Source organism: Salmo trutta, chromosome 1 (assembly GCF_901001165.1).
Source record: "Salmo trutta chromosome 1, fSalTru1.1, whole genome shotgun sequence".
Lineage (NCBI taxonomy): Eukaryota > Metazoa > Chordata > Actinopteri > Salmoniformes > Salmonidae > Salmo > Salmo trutta.
In genome coordinates, this window is record NC_042957.1 from 25,538,291 (window position 1) to 25,558,256 (window position 19,966).

Genomic DNA, 19,966 nt, shown 5'->3' on the forward strand with positions numbered 1-19,966 from the left:
CCCTATTCGTGAGCATTTCTCCTTTACCAAAATAATCCATCCACCTGGCAGGTGTAGCATATCAAGAAGTGGATTAAACAGCATGATCATTACACAGGTACACCTTGTGCTGGGGACAGTGAAAGGCCACTCTAAAATGGGAGGTTTTGTCACACAACACAATGCCACAGATGACTCAAGTTTTGAGGGAGTGTGCAATTAGCATGCTGACTGCAGAAATGTCCACCAGAGATGTTGCCAGAGAATTGAATGTTCATTTCTCAACCATATGTCGCCTCCAACGTTGTTTTAGAGAATTTGGTGGTACGTCGAACCGGCCTCACCAGCAGTCCACGTATGGCATTGTGTGGGCGAGCGGTTTACTGATGTGGTGGTGGGGTTACGGACACCCAACACAATTGCATTTTATCGATGGCAATTTGAATGCACAGAGATACCGTGACAAGATCCTGAGGTTCATTGTCGTGCCATTCATCCACCGCCATCCATGTTTCAGCATGACACAATTCCTGGAAGCTGAAAATGGTCTTCCATGGCCATGGCCACCAGATGTCACCTATTGAACATGTTTAGGATGCTCTGGATCAACATACGACAGCGTGTTCCAGTTCCCGCCAATAACAAAGCAACTTCGCATAGCCATTGAAGAGAATTGAGAACATTCTTCAGGCCACAATCAACAACCTGATCAACTCCATGTGAAGCAGTTGTCACACTGCCTAATTTATTTCTATTGACTGATTTTCTTATTTGAACTAAGTCTTTGAAATTGTTGCATGCTGCATTTATATTAAGTATACATGTCAGAAAGGCATGTTTGATCTACATAGCCTATTTATCTTAACATTTCAAAACTTTCAATACTGCCAAATCCAGGTATCTTTTTTTCTTACTCCAGCATCAGGACCGTACATCAATACATACACATTGTGGATGGATAGGGCTTTATCCTCTACATCTTCAGTGTGATGTCATTACAATCTTCATTTCTCAAAAGGCAAGGCAATGGGATTTATTTTCTTCTCCTCACCCCTTCTTTAATGAAAATGTTGGACCAGACCACCCTGATATGATGCAGAGCAGCTAGACAGATTTGTACCCCCTTTTAAGTCAATCAATGTATGCTCTACTGTAGATTTTAATATGCATAACATGTCATTGTCTTACATTTCCAACCATTCATGTACCGAAATTAAAACATGCATACATAGACAAATCGAATGTTGCTGGCACAAATAGCACGTGTCCCTGCATTGCAGCACCCTGGGATGCAGTTTCAGCAGATCTCTTCCCTACCCCCTCCCCTCCCCTCCACTGGGCTAGATGAGTCACATCTCCCTAAATTGATTGTGACACACTGAGAAGCCAGTGGCAAGAGAACCTTTTGAGGAAGAAATTACAGGAATTGAGACATTTAAAAAAAGGCAACATTGTCTGCACCCAAGTACAAAAATGATTTCAGTTTATTGAAAAACATTCATCTCACATACATAACTACATCCCTTCAACAACCTGAGGGGTAAAAGTAAGTAGTGATAAAGCTATTAGAATCTCCTTAATACGGAAACTCTGCAGAGGTGCTAACATGAGAATACCAACTGTTCAACAAAACGGAGAGACAAACTGCTGTCTAATCACAACGTAGTCCAGAGAGGGGCAGCCTTTCCATGTGTAAAATTCTGATCAGGTCCAGTATGAACTCTGCCAGCTGGGTCCCAGTGGTGGTAAGACAAAGATTAATTGAATCCTTATGAATCTGTAAGGGATCAAAAAATATATATATTCTTATGCCACACTGGGCAATTCATAATCTTGCAGACATCAAGGAAATGACTTACAGAACCACCAATGAGTAGGCTATGAAAAAAAATAAAAAGTCAATCACTGGCTCTAGGAAAAAGTATGACGTGAAAGAGTCTGCCGTGCAGCCTCAGTTTAGCTGCCTGATGATTGAGTTAACGTCCATCCCTCTGGGCCCTGGGTTGCCGATGTCCTTCAAAAGACCTGCCTCGTCCCTGGCAGCGTGACGAGCCACAGACAGCTTGAATGGCCATATGAAGTTGCTGACCACACGGAAGTTCATCCCCACAGAGTAGATCTCATGGATCAGGTCCTCTAGACAGATTTTGCCGTATTTGCCTGAGAGGAGATGTAAACATTGTACATGTATCTCAATGAAAATCACTGTCGGAAAAACACCATTTCATATTTCCTGCATGATCTGAGCGTGATGCAACATTTTCTTTGCTAAATTTGACATGCACATACAAAATGTATCAAGACTTGTTACTTCAGACTGATGAAAAATACATACTATAAATTGATCCTTACCCATATGCTGCTCAGTGAATGTGTTGTCTGTGAGAGCGACCCTTCGCTTGTCAATCTTTGCCTGTCCTCTTTTCAAGATCAGCTCACGAACAGACTTCAAGTTGGGAAACCTGTTTAGTGTGAATAATTTACCATCGTTAGTACAATACATTGTCAAACTAGCTGGTTCTACAGGTTAAATTAATTTCACATGCATAAGTACAGTGAAATGTCTTCATTGCAAGCTCTAAACCCAACAATGCAGTATTACACTGAACAAAAATATTAAAAACGCAACATGCAACAATTTCAAAGATTTGACTGAGTTACAGTTCATACGGAAATCAGTCAATTAGGCCCTAATCTATAGATTTCATATTACTGGGATTAGATAGTTGGTCACAGATCCATAAAAATAAATAAAAAAGGGGCGTGGTGTGACCATTTTCCTTATCTTGTTATGGATAGGGGGCAGTATTTTCACGGCCGGATAAAAAACGTACCCGATTTAATCTGATTATTACTCCTGCCCAGAAACTAGAATATGCATATAATTATTAGCTTTGGATAGAAAACACTCCAAAGTTTCTAAAACTGTTTGAATGGTGTCTGAGTATAACAGAACTCATTTGGCAGGCCAAAACCTGAGGAGATTCCTTACAGGAAGTGCCCTCTCTGACCATTTCTTGGCCTTCTACACACTCTTTATTGAAAACTGAGGATCTCTGCTGTAACGTGACACTTCCTACGGCTCCCATAGGCTCTCAGAAGGCGGCAGAACATTGAATGGTGACTTTGCAGGCCATGGCTGAAAAACAGTAGCGCATTTGGATAGTGGTCGATCTGAGAACAATGAGACTGGGGGCGTGTGCACGAGAAGACTCCATGTTTTTATTTGTCTTTGAACGAAAACAACGACTCCCGGTCGGAATATTATCGCTTTTTTACGAGAAAAATCGCATAAAAATTGATTTTAAACAGCGTTTGACATGCTTCGAAGTACGGTAATGGAATATTTAGAAATGTTTTGTCACGATACGCCCCGGGCGCATCACCCTTCGGATAGTGTCTTGAACGCACAACAAAACGCCGCTATTTGGATATAACTATGGATTATTTGGAACCAAACCAACATTTGTTATTGAAGTAGAAGCCCTGGGAGTGCATTCTGACGAAGAACAGCAAAGGTAATCCAATTTTTCTTATAGTAAATCTGAGTTTGGTGAGGGCCAAACTTGGTGGGTGTCAAAATAGCTAGCCCGTGATGGCGAGCTATCTACTCAGAATATTGCAAAATGTGCTTTCACCGAAAAGCTATTTTAAAATCGGACATAGCGATTGCATAAAGGAGTTCTGTAGCTATAATTCTTCAAATAATTATGTTTTTTGTGAACGTTTATCGTGAGTAATTTAGTAAATTCACCGGAAGTGTTCGGTGGGTATGCTAGTTCTGAACGTCACATGCTAATGTAAAAAGCTGTTTTTTGATATAAATATGAACTTGATTGAACAAAACATGCATGTATTGTATAACATAATGTCCTAGGAGTGTCATCTGATGAAGATCAAAGGTTAGTGCTGCATTTAGCTGTGGTTTTGTTTTTTGTGACATTATATGCTAGCTTGAAAAATGGGTGTCTGATTATTTCTGGCTGGGTACTCTGCTGACATAATCTAATGTTTTGCTTTCGCTGTAAAGCCTTTTTGAAATCGGACAGTGTGGTTAGATTAACGAGAGTCTTGTCTTTAAAATGGTGTAAAATAGTCATATGTTTGAAAAATGGAAGTTTTCGGACTTTCGAGGACTTTGTATTTCACGCCACGCCCATCATTGGATATTGGAGCAGGTGTTCCGCTAGCGGAACGTCTAGATGTAAGAGGTTATGCAGCAAAACATCTTCTCAGAGTTGATCAGACTTGATTGTGGCCTGTGGAATGTTGACCCACTTCTCTTCGATGGCTGTGCGAAGTCTCTGAATATTGCCGGGAACTGGAACATGCTGTCGTATGTCAATCCAGAGCATATTGGACATGCTCAATGGGTGACATGTCTGGTGAGTGTGCAGGTCATGGAAGAACTGGGACATTCAGCTTCCAGGAATTGTGTAAAGATCCTTGCGAAATGGGGCCGTGCATTATGCTGAAACATGAGGTGATGGCGGCGGATGAACTGCAGGACCTGGCAGACTTTCAATGTTGCAATGTCATAGAATGCCACCTTTCCAACAAGTCTACCCAGGTTCAAATGTAATTCATGTTTTTGTGAAGTGGAAAAAAGTAGGAGCAACAACAGCTCAGCTGCAAAGTAGTAGGAAACAAGCTCACAGAAAGGGACTGCCGAGTGCTGAAGCTCGTAGCGTGTCAACAATGGTCAGTCCTCAGTTGCAACACTCACTACCAAGTTCCAAACGGCCCCTGGAAGCAACGTCAGCACAATAACTGTTCGTTGGGAGCATCATGAAATGGGTTTCCATGGTCGAGCAGCCACACACAAGCCTAAGTTCACCATGCGCAATGCCAAGCTTCGGCTGGAGTGGTGTAAAGCTTGCCGCCACTGGACCCTGGAGCAGTGGAAATGCGTTCTCTGGAGTGATGAATCACGCTCCAACATCTGACAGTCCAATGGATGAATCTGGGTTTGATGGATGCCCTGCGAACGCAACCTGCCCGAATGCATAGTGCCAACTGTAAAGTTCTGAGGAGGAATAATGGTCTAGGGCTGTTTTCATGGTCGGGCTAGGCCCCTTAGCTCCAGTGAAGGGAAATCGTAACACTACAGCATACAATGACATTCTAGACAAATCTATACTTCCAACTTTGTGGCAACAGTTGGCAACAACTTTCTTGTTTGAGCATGACAATGCCCACGTACAAAGCGAAGTCCATACCGAAATGATTTCTAGAGATTGGCGTGGAAGAACTTGACTGGCCTGCACAGAGCCCTGACCTCAACCCCATGGAACACCTTTGGGATGAATTGGAACACCGACTGCGAGCCAGGCCTAATTGTCCAACATCAGTGCCTGACCTCACTAATGCTCGTGGCTGAATGGAAGCAAGTCCCTGCAGCAATGTTCCAACATCTAGTGGAGGCTGTTATAGCAACAAAGGGGGGGAAACTCCATATTAATGCCCATGATTTTGGAATGAGATGTTTGAGCAGGTGTCCACATACTTTTGGTCACATAGTGTACAAGGGTCAACTCAGTCCGTGTAGCCACTTTGTTTGATATTTAGCAGTCTTATGGCCTTGGCATCAGACTTGATGCACTGGTACTGCGCGGAAGCAGAGAGAACAGTCTATGGCTTTGGTGACTGGAGTCTAACGATTTTCCTTTCACACCGCTATTGCGCCTTCGACTGTGCGTGGACCATTTTAAGACCTTAGTGATTTGGACACAGAGGAACTTGAAGCTATTGACCCACTCCACTGCACTCCACGATCTGCGCTTTGGTCTTACTGACGTTGAGGGAGAGGTTGTTGTCCAGGCACCACACTGCCAGGTCACTGACCTCCTCCCTGTAGGATATATCATTGTGGCGGTGATCAAGCCTACCAGCGTCGTGTCGTCAGCAAACTTGGTGTTGGGAGTCGTGCATGGCCACGCAGTCATAGGTGAACAGGGCCTGTACAGGAGGGGCCTAAACACACCCCCATGTGGGGCTCCCGTGTTTAGGGTGAGCATGGCGGAGGGCATGTTGCCTACCCTCGCCACCTGGGGTCGGCCCGTCAGGAAGTCCACGATCCAGTTGCAGAGGGATGTGTTCAGTCACAGGGTCCTAAGCTTGGTGACGAACTTGGAGGGGACAATGGTACTGAATGTTGAGCTGTAGTCAATGAATAGCATTTTCACATAGGTATTTCTCTTATCTAGGTGAGGGCAGTGGAGCGCAATTGAGATTGCGTCGTCTATGGATCTGTTGGGGCGGTATGCAAATTGGAGTGGGTACAGGGTGTCTGGGATGATGAAGTGGGTGTGCCATAAACAGCCTTTCAAAGCGCTTCATGATTGCAGATGTGAGTGCTACAGGGTGGTAGTCATTGCAGCATGACGCCTTAGAGTTATTAGGAACATTAATGATGGATGATGGTCCGTTTAAGATGTGGGGATTACAGACTGGGACAAGGAGGTCGAAAATGTTAATATGCCTGCCAGCTGTTCTGCGCATGCTCTGTGAACACATCTTGGAATACTGTCTGGCCCCGCGAGTGTTGACCTGATTAAAAGACCTTACTCACTTCAGCCTAGGAGAGCGAGAGCGCTCAGTCCTCTGGGTCGGTGGAGGCCCTCATGCACAGCATGTTGTTATTGTTGTTGAGTTCTTCTTGTAGAGCGGCATCATTGGGAAAACGATGGCAGGGTCTTCCTTTGTAATCTGTAATGGACTGTAGCCCCTGCCACATGCGGGAGTCGGAGTCTGGAATATGATTCCACCTTATTCCTATATTGTCCATTTGCTCGTTTGATGACTCTGCGGAGGTCTTAGTGGGACTTCTTGTACTTGATCCCGTCCTCAGCCGTAGCTTCAGGGCTTGCTGCCCTGTGCGCGGTAGCCCTGTCCTTTAGCTTAGCGACAACCTCAGTGTTAACCCAGGGCTTTTGATTGGGGAAGCAGCGAACCGTCCCTGTGGGGACATCGCCGATGCATTCCCTAATGAAGCTGGTGACTGAGGTGGTGAGCTCGTTGAGTCTCGTAACGTATTCCAATCAGCGCTAGCAAAGCAGTCCTGTAGCATAATCTCCGATTCCGATTTCTCAACAGAGCGAGTCACAGATACTTCCTGTTTGAGCTTCTGCTGAACATGATCTGATTTGCAGAATGGGGATGAGGGAGGGTGTGGTATGCCTGCTTGTGGGTAGAGTAACAGTGGTCTCGGACTATATCGCCCCTAGTGGCAAAGGAGACGTGTTGGAAGTTGGGAATCACGTGTCTTAATGACGCAGAATGAAAATTGTCGGCAACAAGAAAAGCAGCTTCCGGGTGCAAGTTTTCCTGCTTGTTTATAGCTTGTTCTTTTTCTTCTTCTGAGGTTGAATGTATACAACAGTCATGATAACAGCTGAAAACTCCCTCGGGAGGTAGAAGGGTCGGCATTTGATCATCAGGTATTCCAAGACCGGTGAACAATGGTTTGAGATTTCCACTGGGTTCGAGTCAGAAAACCATTTGTTGTTGATGAGGCAAAATCCTCCCCCTCTCAATTTCCTTGACAGTCCATTTAGTGAATGGAGAAGCCATCAAGTTGGATAGCCATTGGGGCAATGTTCCCTCCAAGCTGGGCGCGGGAGCACAGCTCCCTGGGACTGCTGGGCAGAAGAAAAATCAGCCCGTTCAGAGAAGCATGAGATTGAACACTACTCAACTTTCTAGAGATTTCTCATGTTAGTTAACACCATTAACTTTTCCCTTTACCGTGGGAATTGTGATCAAATTAACGCAATAGTCACTTTCAATGCAACATACCGAAACAAAAACGAGTTATGCGAGAGATTTTTGTAGGCAGAGTAGGATCCTATTGCAACTCAGGCCCGTACCCTACACAGACCAGTGAGCCATAACCAATCAAAGCTGCAGTAAGCCTACATGCAAATAGACCACTGTTATGTGTGACCCGATTCAGGAAACTAGGCATATGTCTCAAGTCACGACTTCACGGGAGAGCCGTTAGAATGTAAAAAATGTTATCTAGCTACATTTAACAAAATACTCTCGTCTTAGTGTGCCAGAGCACAGAATAACTGATTAATTTTTGAACGCTCAACACACGTTGAATATGTCCGTGTCAGTAAACGTCAGCAACAAAGTGTAATTCAATTGTTGCCTGCAGCACAGTTAGTCACCAACACTCTGGATAACCAGCTCTGCTAGGGTGAATACAATGGTCAGAGGGGTGTTCTCTCATGTTTCTGGAAGTAGCTAGCCAATGTTAGCCAGTTAGCTTGGGTGCTTGACTCTCGTTGTTAGGTCAGAGCTTTCGGATCAACCTTACTTATTGGCCAGAGCATCCAGTGTGCGCTCTGAAGGCGAAACACTCTGCATTTATGAACGGATAATCTGACAGCACAGTTGCAGTCACCAACGCTCTGGATAACAGAACAGCCTAACCAGCTCTGCTAGGGTGAGTAATGTTCAGTGAGCTGTTCTCTCCCTCTCTCTATTAAAATGTCTGGAAGTAGCTGGCACGTTAGTACAGAATGCTCAGATCAACCCTTAATTAAAGAGATGGGTGGGGCTAAGGCTTAAGAGGGTGAGAATAATGTTGAATGGGTGTAGACAAAGGGCTCTCCAATAGTAGTACCAAAACATTGAAAGACTTTCAAAGCATAATTACTTTCACATTGTTTCCTCAAATGCAGTGTATGATATACCATTTTGTAGCTCTGAGTCTCTACTTTTATCCAATGTAAAAGGAAAAAGAAATTCAAATGTTGCTACAAGACCGAATCCAGTTGGTGAGTCACACATATGGATTTATGCAATTCACTTTGAACTGTTTTACAACATGAGCGGTGCCGATTATTATGTGCTTGTTTTGTGATCAAAGCAAGAGCTGCATGTAGCCACTTTTGTTCATATTCTTTGCTAGATAGTTATTAGGCCAGTTATAGCTCATTTATAGTCAGCAATGAGGGAGTGATTGCTTCCAACAAGTGCACTAAACATGTATATTTCTAGCCATCTTTGAAAAGAGTCAGGTAGAGCTTTTTTTATGTCTTAAAATGGGGCAATGTTGTTATTTGAGACATGCTTGAATAAGCGAAGTCGCCAATAGGCAGAGGGTAGCATAATAGGTTTGATTGTCTGGAATAATGGTTTGGGAATAAGGAATTTTGTTAAGTGGTTTCTTGCATCAAACACCCCAACAAAATGTTTAGTCACCTTCTCTGAAGGACAAGTGGATAAACAGGTTAATGTCAAGCCTTGCATGTTTTTTGTTGTTGTTTTTTTTCAAAAGTATCATGGAATGTAGACCTACATTGAACACCACATATTGGCTACTACTGTAGGCTGAATGATAGAACAGCTATTTCCATAGTAAGATGATATGGGATGCATTTTCTGCATAGTTTAAAAAAATATATATTTGGTAGGCCGCTCTGATAGGCCCACACTACTTGGCCACTTAAAACTGTAAATTAAATCGGGTACAGCCTCAATGTTCACAGTAAGCGCGCACCAGAAGTTGCACAGAAATTTCACAAGGTTCAAGTTTGCGCTCAGCATACCTGAAATTCTCAGTGCCAAAAAATAATAGAGGGAACATTGCATGGGGGGTATCTTGTTCGAAAGTCATGTTTAAGAACAGCAGAGAATATTGCAGTTACGAGACCCTTTAATAGCAAATCCGCGATCGGAGGTCATCCATCTTATTATCAAGTGACTGAACAGATGAGTCGAAGTTAAAGGCGCAATTGAGATAAGTAACTGCCGATCTGGTGTTCAAAAGTCATTGTCGGTTATAAGAAATGATAGCGGATACGTCAAAGTGGAGTCATCTCATTACATGAAGTTGCTATGCTATTCATTCTCACCAAGTCAGACCCTCCCCTCTTACTTACCCCCATGCCACATAAGGCTCAACCATTTTCAATAGCCATAGAGGTCTTGTTCATTTTGACAAAGGCACCGCTGAAGAGCTTTCTTAGTCGTAACATCTGGACCCCCTTCTCAACTCTGGGACTGACTCCTTTAATCCTGCACAGAGAGAAAATATGAAAATATGACCTCGATATTCAGCCAGACCACTAAAGAGGAACTGATGAAAGTGTAATTCCAAAATGATTGTGCATAGTCACTACTCCATTGTGAGTATACACAATAGGTCTGTGAACACAAAAGTGTCAGCTGTATTCTTCAGCTGCAACAGCCTAAAGTGTCTACATATCAAAGCACTTAAATGTTTGAGAATAGTGTTTATTTTTCTTTGTTGTTAGTCTGGTTATTTTTTTGAAGTAGTCATGTTCTTTGGTTGTGGTGTTCTTGCACAATAGTTTTGTGATGTTCTATATTGTGTGGACCCCAGGAAGAAAAGCTGCTGCTTCAACAGCTAATGGGGATCTGAATAAAACATTAGCTCAAAAACGGATGCCAACAGCTTTATTTGCAATCAGATCATGTAGCTACAGATTTCAGTCACTCACTCTCTGATGCGGACAGCGAAGGCCAGTCTGTTCTTTGCAGAGGGTATGGCTGGAGCTGATCTGTGAACTGAGCTCCTGATACGGGTTTCATCGCGATGCTTTCTATGGCTATCCTTCAGGAAGTCCTCCAAGAGCTTGAACTTCAAAGGTTTGCCTTTGGATACCTGGATGAACACATCTACACTTGTTGATGTCCAACAACTTTATCAAAACGTTCATGGTAAATGATTAGAAGACCACCATGGTAAAACTGATCACAGCTAATTACCTTTCGCTTCTCTAGAAGTGCACGCTTTGCCTCAGTGGCTTTGATGGCTTGATAGGCCTTCCTCTTCTTCAGAAGGTTCTCAGGAACCAACATTCTCACCCTCTTCGCTCTAAACACGTTTCAAGTTTGATTAGTCATATGTACAGGATACACATGGTATACACCATCCAACGAAATGCACACTTTGGTTCCTTCTCGACAATGCAACAATAAGAAATGATAAGATAATGCGAACAAAATAAATGCACAAGACAACATAAAATTACATCTCAACACTTATACACAGATTATACAATGGTGATACAAAAATTACAAAGCACACTGAACTATAGACTACTTCCCAGTACATGACACTGACGTCATGCACAGATGCGAGCGACTCTTGGTGGCAGTAAGAAAGACGTCGCCATCTGCGCCAATTCAACAGCCTATATTTACGTTATTACTCCTAAACAAAACAACGCTTTGGGGGTTCTCATACGCTTACAATTATGTTTTGATTATTGATTGAACAGTCGCAAAGATTGCATTTGGTTGTGGTATTTGCAGCAGTTGGCTAGAATGCTAACGCTCACTGATATAGGCTGAAGCTAAAGCTAGCCAAAGAACCATTTTACTTGTTGAAGTGTTTTAAGTATAACGCAGTTGATTTGCGATGACAAACATTAAGCGTGACATTCACGCGAACATTAAAATCCAAAAGGTGTTAAATGCACTCATAAGCAACTCCCCATTGTTCTGCCACCAACTTGGGCTCATTTCCCTCGTGCGGCAATGTTTGCAAACATAGAAAGGGGTCTATTGACAAGATTATTCCCCTATCCAGCTGTGACAAAAAAAACATGACATTCGGATCTGATTGAGTGAAATGAGGCTAGCTAGTCAGTCTTTGAAGGCAAACGAAAATAAAACTAGTTACATACCATTCTGGTCACATTGCACAATTATTTATTTGCAGATTGTGTCTTATTACCAGTGTCGAAACCGTAAAATGTCATGTTTGCATAGTTTCGGCTGATGGGACTATCATGTGTAACTGACCCAATTATCTAGCGCTCTGTGTTGCGTATCTTTCAGACAAATCCTACAAATACACGGCTTGACGGAATTCTATTGGACTAATGTTACATTTAAACTACATTTATGAATATTATTAATTTAGCAAAGGATACACTTAGATCGACATGTAAACAAATACGTACTCAGAATCCTGTTCTGCAATCACGAATCCGAAGCATGCGTAAAAATTTGCTGTCGCAGAAAAACTACGTCGAAGACTCCCCATCCTTGCTATATCTAATCTGCCACCTAGTGGCGTGCGAAGCGAAAAACAACAAGTGTTCAGTCTCTAAAAACAATAAGTATTGTCTTGAATAGATTTCTGACATGACAATGTGTATGTAAAGTACAATGTATACGAAATAAATTTAGAAATAATCTGAACTGTGCAAACTGACTTCATTGCCAAATTAGAGCTATCCCACTACTTGAACTTCATTTCCGAGATACAACACAGATGCTTGTATATATAAAAATTTTTTAAAAAAGTAACAAAAACATCATGCTCTGTAAGTGGATGTTCGTGCAACTGTTTTACATCTCTATGGTGACATATCAAGTCCAGCTTGCCTCTTTTCCCTCTCCTCAGGAACGAGCCTACTTGCTGTCATTGTGCGTGCACGAGCTACCATTGTTTGTTTGTGTAGCGACATGTTGAAAATGGCGGAGGGGAGAGACCTACGCGACATAAAGAGTCAAATATTAGTAAACCGTGAATGACAATTTCAAAAGCTGAAAACAGCGACATTATTTTGAAACTGGCTTTGAATTAGCTTACATTGCTAATCTCGCTAGCTTCAAGTGTGTGATTTTTACTCACAGGCTTGTTTGTCAACATTAGCCAACAGCCATGTTCTCCCTGGCTTGTGTCAAACTACAGCGCCAGACCACATTATCCATAACGAGTGGAAGAGATTGATTCATGGAGCGGCAGAAGAGAAAACCAAGGCACCCGAACTAGTTGGCACTGGCCGCCCAATTTACGGGCTTTACTGTAAAATATTTACATCCGAATTAGCCAATTTATGCATGGTAATTGAACGTCTTAACTTTAACCAACGACAGATTGCATTGAAATTGAATAAATACAGAAGCTAAACACCAACGTATACGGAGATTGAGACAGGTAAGTCAGCACAACACCCTGCAGAACTGCCGCAAAATAGTTAGGACTAAACCAGATTTAGCCGCGGACTGCGAACATGCCAGCTAACGTTAGCTAGTAGCGAAGGATCAAACGTGAAGTGGGCCAGTTAGCCAGCTAACGTTGACCTTCCAATAAATCATTCAATTGAAACCATGTATTTGATCCCGATATTAAAACATTAATGTGAGATTGCAAACAAGTTGAGAAGTTTGTTGCACGTCAGGAAGACAACTAATCCAACGTTGAATCCTTGACCCAGTAAAGGATGTGATTTTTGTCAATGTCTCGTTATGGAGTAGTAGAGCACGTGCCTCTTGTTTGCAAGATGGCGAACTATCTGTACTTAAAATGCAATCTTCGATCCAATTAATTGTTTTCATTAGCTACATTAAAGTGGCCCTATTTGGTTAATCAAACATTATACTACCGTTTGGCTTAATTGCGACCACGCTGGGAAGTTAAAGTTCTCCCTACCTAGCCATTGATACAAGGTGAATTGGGCGTATTTTTATTGGCCAAGGTAGCTAATCAATTAGGGATCAATTTGTGACGATGGCAACTTCATTGACAGGTTTGCACCCGCAACTGCGTGATTGGACTGGAGGGTGAGGCTCAGTTATGGAATTATGGACGTTGCTTTGGCCACACCACCAGTGAGGCATTTCCTTCAATCAAATTCAAGTACATGTAGTGACATTATCCTCAGTTGTGGACTGTCTTTTGTTACACATAGTATTTTATACCATGGCATTGTTGAATAGTTGTTTTTGATTGCTTGAAGGGCATTCTAGAGCATGCATTAGTTCCCTTTATAGAGTACCACAGTATGAGTCACAAAACCTAGTGTCAAACACGAAACACAGCCCTTATTTTAAGTGTTTCTAAAGTTCCCTATGAAAAATGAATGGTGGCAAAATGATTGGAAGCATGTCCCTGTTTGACCGCTGGGTATTATGACACCTCCACTGTGGGGCTCTATTTACATGGTCGAATTAAATGGCTATGGTTCATTTTATGTTTGAGCTGCTTTTGAAAGCAAAAGTCAAATTGAAAACATTGGCGTTGTTTAATACATTTTTTATAATAGCAAGCTAGGGCTGATGGTTTGCTAAACTAGCAAGTCTGTTTGGTTACCAATGCAACTACTGTCGCTATCTAGTGAACTTGCTAGCTACTGCAGTGGATGTTGAACACATTTCTAGCTGCAAATGCGTTAAATTATAGCCATGGTATAAAGGGATAATCAACTCGTGGCTCTGTGTTCTCTGGAAAATAATGCAACTCCGTGGAAGGTTAGTTCCACTCCGCTAGCGTGTCGTAGAACACACCTTCCTCATCATTCATTATTTTCTATAGAATGCATATCCTCTTTATTATCCCTTAGTCAATTTATTGAATTCTTATTAGCTTTGTGGGGGAGGATCTAAGAATCCATATTTTAATTTGGGTTTCTTTATGCACATATTTGGTTGTAAATGCAGTGCAATTAGGATAGGCCGGGCAAAAAGTGTAGTGTGTGTAGGCAATAGGCTACTTGCCTAGGCCTCGTTGGCTGTGTTTAGACATGCAGTCTAATTCTGATCTTTTTTTCACTAATTGGTCTTTTGACCAATTAGATCAGCTCTGACAAATATCTAATGTGAAAAGATCTGATGTGATTAGTCAAAAGACTGAAGTCAATGCAATCAGGCCTCAGCTGTGCAGGTCAAAGTTGGTACTATCTTCACCAGTAGTTTCATTTGCTTTTGGTTGTCGCACTGCTATCAAGCTCCGGAACAAATAGGTCATATTTGACTGCTAGTTTGCACTCCTTTATCAAATCTTAATACTCCTTATTTCCCCCCGTTTGGATTTATTTCCTCTTGCTGAAAGAGAGTAAGAAATGTGGGGGGGTTTGGGAATAGACAATATGTCGCAAGAATCCACAACCTTGTTACCTGCAACATTCCAGCACAGTAGCAGATGAATTTATATGGCCATGGCCTTGATTTGAGCATTTCTCAGAAGAGGGAGACATGACTGACACATTGTTATTGTATTTCCCAGGGAGGAAGGTGGTCAGGGTTTAGGATAGATTCATTTTGAACTATTTGTGACATAATTTTGATTTGTAGGCTTGGTGTCAATCAGCAGTTGAAACAATAACAAAGTGACTCCCTGACCCCTGTTTCGGTAACAAGCTGAGGGATGGGGCAGGAGAAACATCACCACTCTCATATACAGAGCTATGGATGCAAGGACTGACCATGATATCAAAATTATAGTTTTGACCATGTTTTGCAGCTATATAGTGTTTGTTTACATTTACTTTGTTTACAAACATTGGAGTAAAACAAGCATATATTTTGGTTTCTGATGGGGTACGACAGATGAACTAAGCTCAAGAGACATTTCTAAGTTATATTCTTTAAGAATCCATGGGTACATATCATGAATCTATTAGTCCAAAAACAGATGTAGTAACCTCTGACTGCCCCTTTTAATATTAAAGCATATTCATAATGTAGGGAGAGAATGTGGTGGGAGCTAAATCAGACCAGATCTTTTAACATCTGCCTAAAATGTAAATGTAAGCACAGCCATTCTCGACAGCCTTTTCAGTGTAGTCATGTTTAAAGCATTCCATTTTCACTAGCTTAGTGAGGAATTTGCTTTTTAACCCAAGGCACCTGCATTAGTGTGCATGGGTTAAAAGGCGAAAAGCTTCATATTCATATAGGGTAAATGATTTGGGTCATATTATAGTGATGAAATGGTAAGATTGATTTTACATTGGTGTTTTTAATGGACAAGCATGATCCAAACTCTTGTGAGGATGATCAGATTTCTGTGTGTGTGGTGGAGAGGAATGGAGCGGGTGCTCAGCTGTGCCTCCACAGCCGTCAGAGAGCTGACCTACATTCTCCTCTCCCTGGAAAAAAGCTTGTGCAGCAGGCTGTGTGAATTTGTGGGGGTAGGGAAGGAAATAGAGGGAGAGATCGAGGGAAGAGAGCGCTGTGGCGCATTCACTGATTTGAGCTGAAGAACCAGATCCCAGTGTCCCATTAATTATTTTATCGGGGCATGCTAGGAAGAGAACTGAGACAACCGTTTGTACAGTGGAACTGTACTGCGGGAGTGAGATGCTTGGCTGTGGTTTGGCAGGCAGTGTGACTGACTCCCATGGGCCTCCCTTTAAGTTGTTGTGGTGAAAATAACTTTTTTTTCCCTCTCACATACAGTAGCATCTGCTGACTGGATCCGTGCCCTCAGGAGTCATTTGAAACAGATTTGAGAAACGGTAGTGAAAATCTCACCCCCAAAGTTCAAAGTACAGGATGTTGTAACAGGTTAAGTGCTAGAGGAACATCAGTCAGTGTTAACTGCCTGCTGCATCATGCCTCCTGTGTTTGGAGATGGTTTTGTAGCGGGTGTGTTGTCACTCCTTTAGGCTCAATTTTATTCTAACAGAGCATCTATTAGCCTATTTGTTGAAAAGTCTGGTTGGTTTTACTTCAGTAGGGCAGATGGGGAGCAATGTATCGCCTGTCAGTGATGTCATATTTCCTCACAATGGAGGGATGAGCTGTAGGCTATAGGCTGCTATCCCATATGGTCACAACGTGCCACGGTAAGCGGAGAATGTCTCATAGACCTCAATGGGAGAAGGGGGGCAAAATGCAAGCCATTTTGCAATTGACGCGGTTCATGGCGCTTGCTCCCGTGAACGCCGGCACTGGCTCGGTGCTAGAGGCGCCAAAAGTTTCAATTAGCTGAAGGCTTGAGCAGCTGCCATGCATGGTGGACCAGTAAGCATCGTTCATCTTGTCAGCCTGTCCCACATGCTCCCCCAGTAAACACTAAAGTCTCTCTCTCTCTCTTCTCTCTCGAGGTCCAGCTCGCTACCTCCTCCCCCAGTGGGATGGTGCTGCATGACAGGGAGGCCTTGGCGCCGTAGCCCCCTCTCCTGGATCCTGCCCGCCCCACCACCACCCCCCTCAGAGCGGATGACCACCACCACAGCAGCCCCCCCCATGAGTCACCCTCTGGAGCCCTAGATCAAGTAACTGTGACCCCCTTCTTCCCCTTATATATACTGTACCTCAATTGCATCCCCTGGTTCCGGTCTATGTTTTTGCTACATAGGCGAGGTTCCTTGCCTGTCCCCTTAACTAGCTTTCTCTGGATAAAGGCCCGGTTTATCATGAATTCATAGACATATTGGATTGATTTATCAATTAGCTTATTCATCTAACCCTCTTCAACTCTTCCCCCCCTACAGTGTGTTGAAAGAGTGAATATTAATACTTCAAAATGTCCTCAGTATGATCTTTTTTTTCTAGCAGTGATCATTAGGAAGTTGATAGAACAATATTGCAGAAACCTGACTATAGACTGACTTAGTCACTGTTATATTGTTTACACCCTAGTAGCCAGTCCTTACAGATGAGTAAGGGGGACAAAGAGAGACAGGTCAGGTCATTGTGCTGCTAAACCCCTTGTCCATACAGGGAGTGTTCAGTGCAGGAACAACACAACACAGATGAGGCTTGTATCTATCTATATATGCTGCTGCCTGTCACATGTAATCACATTACTGTAGCACAGAATCAACCAAACTAGGATATGCTGATAGGAGTCATGCTCCATACAGGATAGGAAATAAACCTTTTTGCAATGGCATTTTTTTGGACTTCGTGAACTCATTTTTGGAGGCATTTCCAGGGCATTTTCATTTGCTATCACTAAACCGAAGTTGGCCTACCTAGAAAACAACATTGTGAAAGCTCTTGCATGTCAAAGGTACTGGAGTTTCGTGGAAAGCTTTGCAGAACATTGTGGTGGCACTATCTTGAGTGGTCTTGACCCCCACCCAATCAGCATTCCATCTCTCGATTGTTGAGTTGTTTACCGTGGTTTTGACGGTTGACTTGCTCAGCTCAGTGGTAGAGGTCTTTTTCTACTTCTGCTGTCGCTGATGTTTGCGCCGTTGTTTTTTTAATTACACTGAACAAAAATAAAAACGCAACGTGCAATAATTGCAAAGATTTTACTGAGTTACAGTTCATATAAGTAAATCAGTCAATTCAAATAAATTCATTAGGCCCAAATCCATGTATTTCACATGACTAGGAATACAGATATGCATCTATTGATCAGATAACTTAAGAAAAAAAGTAGGGGAGTGGATCAGAAACCCAGTCAGTATCTGGTGTGACCACCATTTACCTCATGCAGCGCAACATCTCCTTCTCATAGAGTTGATCAGGTTGTTGATTGTGGCCTGTGGAATATTGTCCCACTCTTATTCAATGGCTGTGTGAAGTTGCTGGATATTGGCGGGAACTGTAACACGCTGTAGTATATATGGATCCAGAGCATCCCACACGTGCTCAATGGGTGACATGTCTGGTGAGTATGCAGGTCATGGAAAAACTGGGACTTTTTCAGCTTCCAGGGATTGTGTACAGATCCTTGTGACATGGGGCCGTGCATTATCATGAGGTGATGGGGGCGGATGAATAACAACAATGGGCCTCAGGAACTCGTCACAGTATCTCTGTGCATTGAAATTGCCATCGATAAAATGCAATTGTGTTCATTGTTCTTAGCTTATGCCTGCCCATACCATAACCCCACCGCCACCATGGGGCACTCTGTTCACAACGATGACATCTGCAAACCGCTCGCCCACACGACATCTGTCATCTGCCCGGTACAGTTGAAACCGGGATTCATCTGTGAAGGGCACACTATTTCAGTGTGCCAGTGGCCATTGAAGGTGAGCATTTTCCCGCTGAAGTTGGTTACAATGCCGAACTGCAGTCAGGTCAAGACCCCGGTGAGGACGACGACCACGCAGATGAGTGTCCCCGAGACGGTTTCTGACAGTTTGTGCAGAAATTCTTCAGTTGTGCAAACCCAGAGTTTCATCAGCTGCCCGGGTAGCTGGTCTCAGACCATCCTGCAGGTGAAGAAGCCAGATGTGGAGGTCCTGGGCTGGCGTGGATACACGTGGTCTGCGGTTGTGAGGCTGGTTGAACGTACTGCCAAATTCTCTAAAACAACGTTGGAGGCGGCTTATGGTAGAGAAACATTACATTCTCTGGCAACCGCTCTGGTGGAGATTCCTGCATCATTCAGCATGCCAATCACACCAATCTGTGACATTTGTAGAGTGGCCTTTTATTGTCCCCAGCACAAGGTGCACCTGTGTAATGATCATGCTGTTTAATCAGCTTCTTGAGATGCCACACCTGTCAGGTGGATGGATTATCATGGCAAAGGAGAAATGTTCACTAACAGGAATGTTAACAAATTTGTGCACAACATTTGAGAAAAATAAGCTTTTTGTGCGACTGGAAAACGTCTGGGATTTTTTATTTCAGCTTATGATACACGGGACCAACACTTTTTCTTAAAACATTTTTCAGTGTAGAAATTGCTCCAATATAATATAAAAAGCTGCTAATATTACCTCCAGTACGAAGGCTGGGTGACAGGTCGAGAAGGGGGAGCAGAGGCTTTGTGGGAAAGGGTCTTGATGTTGCTACGGAGGCCAGTGCATAGTTTGGGCGTTTCACAGATTGAATTTCTGATTATTATTATTACCTGAGGTGCCCATGCTGCGTGATAAGGGGGGAGGGGGTTTGAAAAACACTCAGGTTGAGCACCCCCCCCCCCCCCCCCCCCCCGGCAACATCTGAGGGGCTGTGAACTACTGAAACGCAGCACATTTGAACCCCCCCCCCCACACACACACACACAAATTAGCTGTGTTTTGGTAGTTAACAGCCCCTCAGCTGTTGCCATGGAAATGTGAAATCTGACCCAGCCTACGCAGTATTGCTCCCTCTCATCTACTGTATGGTACTGCGCAATGAAATCTACTGAATCAATTACTGTATGTTGGGTGCATAACTAAATCATTTGTACAACTTCATATTTATATTCATTTCAGGATATTGTATATTTCCTATGGCGAAGTTTAAGTATTTTTCCGTTTAGAAAAACACCAAGGCAAATTACATCGTGACATTTACATTAACAGTGATTATG

At 43.0% G+C, this 19,966-nt stretch overlaps 1 protein-coding gene and 1 pseudogene across 1 annotated transcript in view; one reads left to right on the forward strand and one right to left on the reverse strand.

Annotated features, from left to right (window-relative positions):
* Positions 1-1,445: 1,445 nt before the first annotated feature.
* On the reverse strand, positions 1,446-11,982 carry LOC115192218 (60S ribosomal protein L7-like 1; annotated as a pseudogene).
* LOC115184015 (nuclear receptor coactivator 1) overlaps positions 11,692-19,966 on the forward strand; it is a 96,335-nt gene continuing 88,060 nt past the window's right edge. Inside the window, exons 1-2 of the mRNA XM_029745330.1 lie at positions 11,692-12,907; positions 16,800-16,970. The gene's annotated coding sequence lies outside the window, so the exon portion shown is untranslated. The remainder of the gene's footprint in view (positions 12,908-16,799; positions 16,971-19,966) is intronic.